This window comes from Thermobia domestica, chromosome 1 (genome assembly GCF_964235325.1).
Source record: "Thermobia domestica chromosome 1, izTheDome1.hap1.1, whole genome shotgun sequence".
NCBI lineage: Eukaryota > Metazoa > Arthropoda > Insecta > Zygentoma > Lepismatidae > Thermobia > Thermobia domestica.
In genome coordinates this window covers 63,474,278-63,487,487 of record NC_137454.1, presented here as the reverse complement: position 1 = coordinate 63,487,487, position 13,210 = coordinate 63,474,278, and positions in this window count along the sequence as shown.

Sequence of the window (13,210 nt, the reverse complement as noted above, 5' to 3'; positions counted from 1 at the left end):
AAAATTTTTTAGTTTAAAATTTCTTGCACTCTGCGGAACCGTTTCGAAAAGAATCGGAGCAGTTTAGGTTAAAAAAATCTGGCAACACTGTTTCCATTAATGAAGCGCTTACTGAGCAATAAATCACTTAAACTCACAACAATGTGTTATAAGAAATCTACAAGCGACACCTCTCTTTCACCATTGTTACTTCCAGAGACATAGGCTACTAATTCAAGGACAGGATCTCCATCAAGGTAAAAAAAGCTGGTAATCATCTTATCTGTCAAAGAGAGAACGATAATATTTAATGTAAACTTCAGTACAATATCATACCATAAAAGGGTTATTTAAGGATGGGTTGAACCCTCCACGGGAACTTTAAGGTACCAAAAAGGATAACCATTAAAAAAATCCAGGTCGAGGGTGATCACTGTCATACCACTCTGAATGTCTAGCATTGGGGTGAGGGTAAGATTATGTGACTTCTATCCTCCAATCAAAATTGAGGTACCAAAACATTCATCTTATCCATAAAATGAAACAAATGAGTGAGGGGTTTTCCCATGTAATCTGTTCACCGTGTGATGGGTCTAAAACCATGTGACCTCTATCAACCAATCAGAATCGAGATACCAAAGTATACATCAGAAAGGACACCCTAATTTCAAAAATCCTAGGACCTAAAATCACGTGATCTCTATCATCCAATCAGAATCAAGGTACCAAAGCACTCATCTTACCCATAAAAGGAAACGAATTAGTAATGGATTTCCCCGCAAGGGTAAAACATGACGTCATACCATGTGACCTGTTCAGCGTGTAGCGGGTCTAAGATCATGTATCGTAGTACCAAAGTACTCATCAAAGAGGATACCCAAATTTCAAAATCCCAGGGTCTAAGATCATGTGACCGCTATCAACCAATCAATTCAAGGTACAGGATTCATCTTACCCGTAAAAGGGAACGAATTTCAAATATCGCAGGGTCTAAAATCACGTGACAGCTATCAACCAATCAGAAACACACATCTTACCCGTAAAAGGGAACAAATTTCAAAAACCCCTGGTGAGGTCGGGGTGACTCATGACGTCATACCACGTGACCTGAAAATTTGAGTTTCCCGCGTGGGCGGGGCCTAACGTCACGTGACCTCTCTCAGCCAATCAGAATCGAGGTACCAAAACATTCATCTTAGCCGTAAAAGGGAACGAAGTTCAAATATCCTGGTCATAAAAGAGAGTGAGGATGAGTCATTCGGGCATACGCGGACCACTACTACTGCTGTACAATAAATACATATAGTTACTGTTTGTAAAAGAACCCGTGAAAGGTACAGAGTGCGCCCTTTCCATAAGGCGCGCTACGAAACATCACATTATAGATACGTGGTTTTAGTTATCCTGTATACTAGATTTGTATAATAAATTCAAATAGTGACTGTTAATAAAGAACCTGTGAAGGATACAAGATGCCCTGCGAAATATCACATATTTGTTTTAAAAAATTTATTCTTCTGTATTTCAGTTTTGTATTATAAATTCATACAGTTGGTATTGACAGAGAACAGGTAAAGAGTATAAAGTTATGTAGCTATAAAACGAAACAATGTGATACATCAAGAATAGTTCGGATAGTCAAACGTACGATGCATTCATGAAATACTACATTGACACTAGTCTCTAATCTACTTTTTTTTTTTTTTAACTGCATCGAAACTTTCACAGTCTTAATACGCATCCATATATCCGAGCACATTGATTGTTCCTGTGTGTTTTAAAGCATATTCGGATAATCACTACCTATTGTATTTCTAAAATATAGCTAGGCCTATATTAAATTTCTGTGAAATTTGGTCTTCCTGTCACCACGACATGGCGCGTCCTCAGGTTGTGGATCGAAGAGAAGGCCTCTAGATATAGAGGTTAGCTGCGAATATACTGAATAAGCAGTCGCGAACAGACGACAAGGGGTGATCCTCCAGCTTGAGGATTTGATGTGGGGCTAACAACCTCATACTGTAAAAGAAGGCTTGTTCAGATATATCCGCAGAATCCTCGGATTAGAACTGATAACTTGGCACGAACTCAGCAAAGTAAAATCGACATGAGATTTGGAACATGGAATATAAGAAGTCTCTTTAGGGCAGGTGCATTAAAATTTGTAACGAATGAGTTTAGAAATAGAGGATCGACCTAGTGGGATATCAGGATGTTAGATGAGATAGTTCTTTTACGGGCAACGAATTAAAAATTTCCAACTAGAAACAGGGCTTTCCGTTCACAAACGAATAATGTAAGTAATTACATGGGTTGAATTTGTAAATTATAGATTTTCTTTTGCTTTTCTTAAGGGTCGGTAGTGTAATATTATTGTTTTAAATACACTTGCCCCAACAGAAAATAGGATGACGATGAAAAAAGACGAAAGAATAGAACGCGTAATTGATAATCTCCCGCATTACCATGTGAAAATTATGTTAGGCGGTTCCAATGCGAAGGTAGAACGAGAGGGTATTTTCAAACCGATCAAAGGAAATCAATCTCTGCATAAGGAAGATTGTGACAACGGCATTAGACTCGTGAACTTTGCAACATCCAGAAACCTTATCGTGAAGATTACAAGATTCCCACATCGTGACATTCATAAATATACTTGGACTTCATCAGATGAAAAAACATAATCAAACTGATCACGTTATAGTAAACAGAAGAAAACAGTCTAGCACAACTGATGTTCGGTCGTTAAAAGCAGGTGATTGTGATACTGATTACCACCTGGTAGCAGCGATAATAAGAGAGAGACTATCGTTGAATAAAGGAAATATTCAATATCTGAAAACGGAGAGGTTTAATTTAAAGATATTAGAGAAGAATCAGATGAGAGGGGAGCCAGATTGAAGTGTCGAATAGATTCTCGGTTTTAGAAGATTCGGAGTGCACTTGTGTTCAGTATACTTGGTTGAAGTTAGAGATAACATTAAAATTTCATCAAAAAAATATTGGTGCACGCAGAAATACGTAGGAACAAACCATGGTTCAAGCAGGAATGCACTGAAGTAGTAGAGAAGAGAAAATAGAAGAAACAGCTTTGGCTACAAAATCCGAGCGAAGTAACTACATAAAATTTCATTGTCATCTGACGGAAAACTTACAAACCTTTTAGAATAAAGAAACGCGATTTTTGAAAGATAAAATTAATTAACTTAAAGATAATAGTAAAAACAAAAACATTCGGGACATGTGTAAATGCATCAACGAACTTACGAAAGGCTATCAGCCTCGTGGTTATATAGCCTATTAAAGAAAGCTAACGGAACAGTCTTCGCTGATCAGAATAGCATCTTAAATAGATTGAAAGATTTATTTGACGATTTGCTTAACACATAGCCAGAAAGTAACGATCGCGGAGAAAGTGAAATGCACAGAGCATAACCGTATATTCCAGAACCTAACCAGACGGAAATAGAGATAGGTATTAAAAAATTAAAGAAACACACATCCTCGAGTGTAGACGAAATCCTGTCTGACTTAATCTTAGCTGGAAGGGAAAAATTGTAGAGCAAGATACACAAGCTTATCTCCTTATCTGGAACAAGGAGGAATTACCACAAAAGTGAAAGGAATCAATCATTGTTTCAGTTCAGAAGAAAAGCAACAAAACTGATCTTAATAATTATTGAGACATTTCTCTTACAACGATATTGTATATCTGACATCTGCGAATTACTTTCATTTCTAATGGTTGCTATTTTGGGCAACGGTGCTTAAAAGTGCACAATATGTTGTGAAGAAGAAGAAAATGTAGAATATATGTTGAGATAGCTTGATATTCATGTAATGTTGGTGGCTATAACTAGCAAGGATGTTATAAAATAGAGGATCTGCCCATACGTATCTTCATTTTATGACCTCTGTGAAGCCAAAAAACAACTGGGCATCGTCTGAGCTGGCACGTCTGATTGGCTACAATCGTTTCCGTTATGTTTGTTGGCTCGAAACATTGTGATCTTAGTGGCGCGGAGCGGGCAGAGTAGGTGTGGCGAAACTGTGACGTTTCACAATTTTGTTGTATGGGCAGATCCTCTATTTTATAACATCCTTGATAACTAGAGATAATTGTTTGTTTCGTGTTGCTATGACAACAGAAAGATTACTATTCATGGAGTTTTGTGAATAAAAGTTAGTTGTTCTATATATTTGACGAGCCTAATTTCCAAGGTATTCTGCAATTAAGTGTAAAACTTAAGGTTCTGAATCGTGTTGACTTATCTAGTTATTCGAATTGTGGGCAATATATGTAACAAAAGGAATCGTAAATAACGTTACACTCTTCTATCACTATCCAATAAATCATCTTAAACATTCTATTAGCAAGATTGACTCCATACGCAGATGAAATTATTGGATATTATCAGAGCGGATTTAGGTAAAATCGATCAACTGTCGACCAGATATTTACCATTCGACTAATATTTGAAAAGAAATGGGAATACAATATCCTGGCACATCAGTTATTGACTTTAGACTCAGATAGAAGGGAAACGTTTACAACATGTTTACAGAATTTGGAATACCGAAAAAGGTAGATTGATTAAGATATGTTTAAATGAATCTCAAAGTAAGATTCGAGTAGAGAAATTCTTGTTCGCGAGATTCCACGTTGAGAATGGCCTGAAACAAGGGGATGCATTGTCGCCATTATTATTTAACTTTGTTCTGGAGAACACTGCATGAAAAATCAGACAGCAATCAGATCCTAGAGCTGAATTGTACTTACTAGGTTATGGCGTATGCTGATGATGTAAATTTAAAAGGGGATGAGAACAATAGAAAAGAATGCAGAAATCTTAATTAACACTTGCAGAGATATGGGCTTACAAGTAAATGCAGAGAAAACTATATACATGGAAATTTGTCGGGATCGTAATACTGCATTATATGTATGCGTTAAAATACCAAATAATATTTACTTCCGACAAAGTGGATACTTTCAAATATCTAGGATCATTATTAACAGATTAAAACCAAAATGAGTACGAAATTTGATGTCAACTGAAAGCAGGGATTTCGTAGTATTATTCACTTAAAAATCTTTTGTTGTCGCGAATTCTGTTCAGGAATTTACAGCTTAAAATATAAAACGATAATCATACCTGTTGTGCTGTATGGTTGTGAAACATGGTCACTGCCTCTGAGGGAAAATCGCAGACAAAGTATTTGAAATCAAGATTCTTGGACGAATATTCGGACTCCAAGAGGAACGAGAATGGGGAATGGCGGAAACTTCATAATGAGGAAATGCATAATTTATACGTTCACCAAACATTACGGTCATCAAGTCTAGGAGGCTTAGGTGGGCAGGTCATATAGATAGAATGGACGAAGTTAGAAACGCTTTCAAAGTTCTAACTGGAAATCCAAACAGGAAAGCGATCATTACTAAGACCGGGCTCAGATGTGAGGACAATATTAAAATGGTTCTCGCAGAGATTGGAATATAAAGTAGAACCGGGTCCAGTTGGCTAAGAACAGAAATCAATGGGGAGCTTTTGTAAACGCGGTACTGAACCTCCTGTGTCCATAGGCCATAGAGCTACATTAAGTTGTTTATATATTTAGCTTCCTTTTATTTAACAGAAATGTTATTACAGGAACTAAAAAGTTTTTCTCTAGTAAAAAGGAATTCGATTCGAGGTTTCCACAAATTAGCTATTTACGTTAATACTAAAACAAATTTAGTGGTGATTGTGATATAAAATGGCAGCCATACTTTCTTTCAAAGTATATATATATATATATACAGGGTGGTTCAGTAATGTTGGACAGCCCTGAATAAATCGGAAACCAGAAGAGATATTAGCAAGAGTGTGGTGGATCCAGATACTTGTAAAAGGGGGACGTCTTTTGAGGTACCACAGAATGTTACCAGGTCAACAGTGTTGCCAGCTCAGTACAAAGTTGTATTTTTTAAATGGAACCTATAGAAGTTTATGCCATCAAAAGAATTAATACAGAATGTGAATACCAACAAGCGAAATCGCACCTGTCAGTGTTGCCAAATAAGGAAGTTATAAAGCTTCAAAGATCAAGAAATTAAAGTGTCCGTACAGCAAAACTAGCATAAATTCAAGAAAAATAATATTACGGAATGTAAAGGAGTAACCGAAAGAGTAAACCAAAGAAAGCACAGCTTCCAGTGAGTAACATGGTTGCCACAGCAAAGGGGGGAAAAATTGAAAATTTTGCAGTTGCCATAGGAGGAAAAGTGCCCATATGACATAATGCTGGAAACACCATAGAAAGTCTATGTAAGATTCAGGAATCCTAATAGCGTTTGTTCGAAAGCGATATCTCTAACCGTTCCCGAGATACACCAAAGGTGTGCGGGGTTTGCAACACTGCATAATAATTCCCTCGCTCTCCAAACTACAGGAACGAGTAATGAAAATGACACGCCCAACAAAATGTAAGAACTACACGGGTCTAATCGTCAAATAGAAGGCAATGATACATTTATGTTTACAAGAACATATGATGAAGTATGGGATTTTCCCCGTAACTCTTATGGGACACGGAGACATCATTGTCACGCAACGTCCGTGACAATATACACATTATGGTACACTAATACTATACTCTCTCCTTTAGATCACCTAAAAATTAAAAATATTCACTTTTGGAAAAAAAAAAAAACCAACTTTACAGTGGTTTTATAGGGAGGGGTGTAAAAGATGTTCCATATTATGGAACATCTTTTACACCCCCAAATTATTGGGCACTTCCTGTAGGGTTACAATGCTTAAATTTGACATGATTGTAGCTTTTCGGGACTAACCGACAGAAAAATTGCCAAATTGAATATTTTTAAATTTTAGGGGATCTAAAGGAGAGGTGAAGAAATCCCCTATGTTATTTAAATGGGCCTTTTTTTGTACCTACAATCTCATAGTTTAGTTACTTGGAATTGAAATAAAAACTTGAAATTCGGTATGCTTATACGTTTTCATTAGCGTTAACTAAGTAATTTGCTAAGAATAAAAATTTCCAAATGTAGAGTGGTTTTATGGGGAACTGAAAAATCTTCCCCATGTTATTTATATGGGACATCTTCTACACCCCAAAATGTTTAGAGACTTCCGGCAGGACTAGAATGATGAAATTTCGTAAGAGTATAGGCTTCCGGGACTAACGTGCAGGAAAAATGCCAAAAGTGAATATTTTTAGTTTCTAAGGGGTCTAAAGGGGGGATGAAGAAATTCCCGTGTTATTTAAATGGACATTTTTTTAGGATAAAAAATCTGATCTTTTAGATAGTTGAAATAGGAAAAAAAACTTGAAATTTGGTAGAATTGTGGATTTAAGAGGTGCGAGGCCGTAGGCCGAGTGAACGTGAGAATCTAGGGGGGCGAAGCCCCCAGCTGTGCCAAATTCAGGAAATGTGATTAAAGAGCAAATGCACAAAATTCACTCTTCGTGGAAAGGCTGATACCTAAGAGATGGAGGCCGTAGGCCGGGCAAACGTGGGGGCCTGGGGGCGTATACTAATACAAAATCATTACATAAATTTCATCTTTTGGACAAAACAGACTCTAAGTACGCTCAAAAATGGTGTTTTATAAGCGTAGTTGCAATCCTTGATGTAAAACTTATCTCTACTTTAGAAATTCCATCGTTTTCTGGTTAAAGTGCAACTCAATTTGCATTTAGAAGAAAATTATACCATTTCTATTGTAATAGTTTCTCAGAAAACGGTAGTTAAACATTATTTATTTATAACTAGATGTCTCTATGGTGCAGATTAAGGATACATGTACAAATACAAAATCATTACCTAGATAGATAGAACAAAACACATTCTTAGTACGTTCAAAAATGTAATTTTGTAAGGGAAGTTGCAATTCTTGGAGCAGCTTTACTTTAGGGGCTTAAATATCATGGCTAACACTCCAGCGTTTTCTGGCCAAAATTCGACTCAAACTGCAATTAGGGGTAACTAAAACTACTTTTGTGGTAAAATTTTCTCACCAAATGACAGAGATATTATACATTTATCTATAACTGGATATCTCAAAGGTGCAAATTAAGAATAAGGATACAAATACAAAACCATTACACAAATCCGATCTTTTCAACCAAACGGACTTAGTTCCTTCAAGCGTGGTATTTTGTCAAGTTGTATTATCGTGCAGGTATTTTGTAAGTTGTGTTCCCCAGTGCATGTATTTTGTAAGTTGAATGTCTTAGTGCAACTTTACTTTAGATGGCATAATCATTATGACTAAAATTGTGAACCAAACACGGCTACGTTAAATGAAAACTATAATCAACTTTTACTAGATGGCTTACTTACACAGACAGATTTCTTCCACAATCCAGGTGGAATGAGGAATCTGAGATAGAGCTTTATACAGGGTCGTTTTGCAATTGCAATTCTCCAAGTGTTTTGCAATTACTTGCTTTTGCACCATGATTTCTGTACTTCATATATCACATGATCTTCAACAATACCAAGCTCAAGTATGAATTCTCTAATTCTTGTTTATAGTGGCATATATTCAAAACAATTTCACGCTATATTTCAGTACTGGTTCATACTTGATACTATGGACACCTGAAGATGATAATAGTTCCGAATAAGAACAATTTTATCCAGAAAAAATAGCATGATTTTTCCAAGGGCGGGGAAGGGGCAAAAGACCGACATACATTGATGCGCATAACGCATAATGCAAAACAATTATTATTGAGGCTTATTGCATAACTTTGTGGACTACATTAAATAGGTCTATATTAAATATTCTAGTAGGTGTAACCAAATATAATGTGCCTTCACGTGTGTTTCTGAATAAAAGCGTTTTGAAACAACCAAACACCTTTCGAAAATGCAAGATAAAGCGATTGTCCCCTTGCCACCGCTGCGGACGCTCATGGCCTTATCGTTGACAGAGCATATTGCTTTGTTTAATGGTATCATTCACCTCGTTCGCCGGAACCGGTTATTAAAATTTCTCAGGTTCTTGGAACCGGTTGTTAAAATTATATCTCCACTTCCATATCCGGTAGTTACGGAAACAACAATTTTCTAATGTTACGAAGTGCTAATAAACCTTTAAAACTTAAAAAAAAAAAAAAAAAAAAAAAGAGTGAGTATGGAACCAGGCCGGTAGCCAGCCCAAAAACACCGTCTTCCACAATGAATACCATCATGTCCATGGGTTTTCTCGAGGTACTCCTGTTTCCTCCCTTCTTCTCATTCCATCAATTCTTCGATCACCATTCACTTGCCTTAATCATCGTCTTCTTAAAGGGTATAATCATCGGATGTTAAACTGAAATATTTCATTTTTTTCACAATGCACAGAGGCCTGCTGGGTTGGGAGTCCCGTTGAAGTTAGTTCCGCAGCTAAGCGTTTCGGAGACAAATGTCATTGTTTAATGTTTAGATGGCCACACGGGAAAGTGACACTTGAATGGCAATACAGTTGCTTTCAAATAAATTTTATTAGCCTATTTACCCGGTGTGCCAAATAGGATGCAATTTGCAAGTTGAAAGACGCCCTTAGTCTTTAACCCTTCCCCAATAAGTTTCCGTATCTTGCAAAATGCGTCCATTTTGACCTTACCATTCTGTCGAGCACCCAAGAAAACACGCCAGTACTAAAAATGAAGCGTGTATCTCAAAAAAATGGTTTCTTCAAACTTTTTTCAAAATCTGTTCAATTTTGAACTTTTAACGCTCATAATTCGAACATGCTTGCGATCGAGGATTTCTCCGGTTGGCTAATTGTTTCATATGTAAAAAGAAGTCGACTGAGCATAGTATCAATATGAAGTCAGAGTAACACCCCACAACCTTCCCTAATAAGTGAAATTAATTAGTATTTTCCACTAACGGATTCAGGCAGCTATTCGTGATTATATGAAAGCTCAAAACATAAATAGATTATTTTCAAGAAGATATATTATTTTACCTAAGCAAATTAAGTTTCAGCAAAAATAAAGAAAGGAAAGAAAAGAAGAAAAAAGAAATAACACATATTAGGCTACATATTTAACGTTTAAAATGATCGTCAAAATAAACTGTCTTTGTATTTCACGTGTGTATAATATTTACGTGGAAAAAATGTAAAACAACTGAGCACAGGAGTAGCAAAATCTAACAGCAAGCGCCATCTTGCGTACTCATCTTAAAACTGATTAAGTTTTCCTCTTATATGTTACAAGGTAGGTTTTACGTCATTTCTCTTGCCTTTACCTAACACTGATTCACACATTTATTGTTACTATTAGTATGGTCAATACACTGTATTCATAAAGTATGACAGCTTGGCAAGGTTTGCAGTCACTTGCTTTCAGCTTGTCAGACTTCATGTTGTGAGAACCATCAACAAGCATGATACGAGCTTGTTGAAATCAGTGATGTGCCGTAAACTATAATTTTACGTCTACGCGATTGTCTACTGTAATCTATACGTAATCTACATTACACCTTTTCCCGTGTAGACTATGTAGACAACCACCATCAAATGGAAGGAAGAATTTCGTTGCTCGTTTGTTCATATTTCCTCATTCAGTTGTTTTGTTTCGGTGCAGCGAAATATTAGGGAAACGACTAACATATAAAAAGTAGAGAGAATTATCTAATCTGTATGTTTACTCTGCTCTGCACATACCACTTCCTTAGATTTTCCACTTCGAGCACTGCTTTTATAATGAAATTTACGAAACTAATTCTCACCTTGGGCTTTCAGTCTTGAATCTGCTGTATTTGCCAATTTTTTCTTGCATATTTTACAAAATGCATATTTTTCATTTTCCTTCATCAAGACGAAACTAAGTATTCGAAAGTTACTATTCGCTGGTCTAGGCATTTTATTTTGTACGCACTTTCGCAAGGTAACGACAAAAGAAAGCTCCTTTATTGTCCACGGCGCCATATTAAATTACGTGTTGTTGACATATTCTACATAGTCTACGTTGTTTACATTTTCTACGCATAGTTGACACGTAAACGTAAACTATCGTTTTTTACGCGTAGACGCACATCTCTGGTTGAAACAACATTATTGATGATTGTTATAACTGGCCTATTCCAGCGTTCAGTAAAACGTATTATTATTATTATTATTATTATTATTATTATTATTATTATTATTATTATTATTATTATTATTATTATTATTATTATTATTATTCAAAACCATGTAATTATTATTCTTTGTAGATTTGGAATTCTTATGTGTGCAACCGACTACATCCTAACGCAAAGCCAAGGAACGTTAGTAAAACGTTTCATAGTAAATCGCCTCTATCTAATGTTATTATAGTGCTTGTTGAAAGAACAACAACAGTAGCCCTGAATGGGATCGAACCAACGACCTACGTTGTAGCCCGAATAGTTAACCACTACATCACAAGAACACCTGATCTGGTTTGTGTACCATAATGTGTATATTGTTACGGACGTTGCGTGACAATGATGTCTCCGTGTCCCATAAGATTTACGGGGAAAATCCCATACTTCATCATATGTTCTTGTAAACATAAATATATCATTGCCTTCTATTTGACGATTAGACCCGTGTAGTTCTTACATTTTGTTGGGCGTGTCATTTTCATTACTCGTTCCTGTAGTTTGGAGAGCGAGGGAATTATTATGCAGTGTTGCAAACCCCGCACACCTTTGGTGTATCTCGGGAACGGTTAGAGATATCGCTTTCGAACAAACGCTATTAGGATTCCTGAATCTTACATAGACTTTCTATGGTGTTTCCAGCATTATGTCATATGGGCACTTTTCCTCCTATGGCAACTGCAAAATTTTCAATTTTTCCCCCCTTTGCTGTGGCAACATGTTATTCACTGGAAGCTGTGCTTTCTTTGGTTTACTCTTTCGGTTACTCCTTTTCATTCCGTAATATTATTTTTCTTGAATTTATGCTAGTTTTGCTGTACGGTCACTTTAATTTCTTGATCTTTGAAGCTTTATAACTTCCTTATTTGGCAACACTGACAGGTGCGATTTCGCTTGTTGGTATTCACATTCTGTATTAATTCTTTTGATGGCATAAACTTCTATAGGTTCCATTTAAAAAATACAACTTTGTACTGAGCTGGCAACACTGTTGACCTGGTAACATTCTGTGGTACCTCAAAAGACGTCCCCCTTTTACAAGTATCTGGATCCACCACACTCTTGCTAATATCTCTTCTGGTTTCCGATTTATTCAGGGCTGTCCAACATTACTGAACCACCCTGTATATATATATATATATATATATATATATATATATATATATATATATATATCCGTTTGTATGAGCGCCCTTTTAGTAGACTTGTCCACCGCCCTCATGAGTATCTCAGCACAGGCCTGGCCCTGACTGTTTTGCTATAGCTGAAACCATTAGCTATATCGGCTCCTTTCATCAGTGGGAAGCTTTAGTATTGCCATGGAAACTGACGGATTGTCAAAAGATAACGGAGGTTTTGATGAATCTTCTTAAGGTTTTCTCAAAACATCTTTTGCTCCGAGGTAAACAATTGTAACTAATTAACAAGAGGTAGTTAACTACAAAATTTGAATGTGCATATGTGGCAAAAATAATAGAAATAAACCACCAAGAATAAATTTATTAACTGATTCGCTACTTTTCGAAAGGTACCTATTTACAGAAAATATTTGTCACTGTCACATAAATTGTTTTGATCATGTCATAAATAAACTCACATAAATTGTTCAATTTATAGTTTTGCTTTTCTCGTTTTTAATCTGAATAACTCAGTTTGCTACAATATCGATTTCAATGAACTGCGTACATGTTTCTATTTTATGGTTGTTATTGTGTTTTCAGTCTGAATAATTCCGTGCAATTTACCAGACTACTTTTCAGGAAGAGAAATATGTATATATTAAACATACTGCAATATTTGTTTTCTAGTACCGTACTGTATATTATTGTGATTAGTCTATATGCATTATTTAAAAGCAGCTATCTTGTCATTGCTTATTAGAATTTTACAATCAAGTAATACTAGAAATCCTATTCAAAAATTACACCAATCACATTTATTTTCTGTAAGTTGGCCACTTTTCAATGGAACCGATGGTGGTCAACATAGACTGGTTTCACTGTAGTATTATTAATAATAAATATAAGTAATTTTTAAGCTTCTATACGATTTATGCAATGTTAAGTATTTCCAACCCTGCCATTAGCACAGACT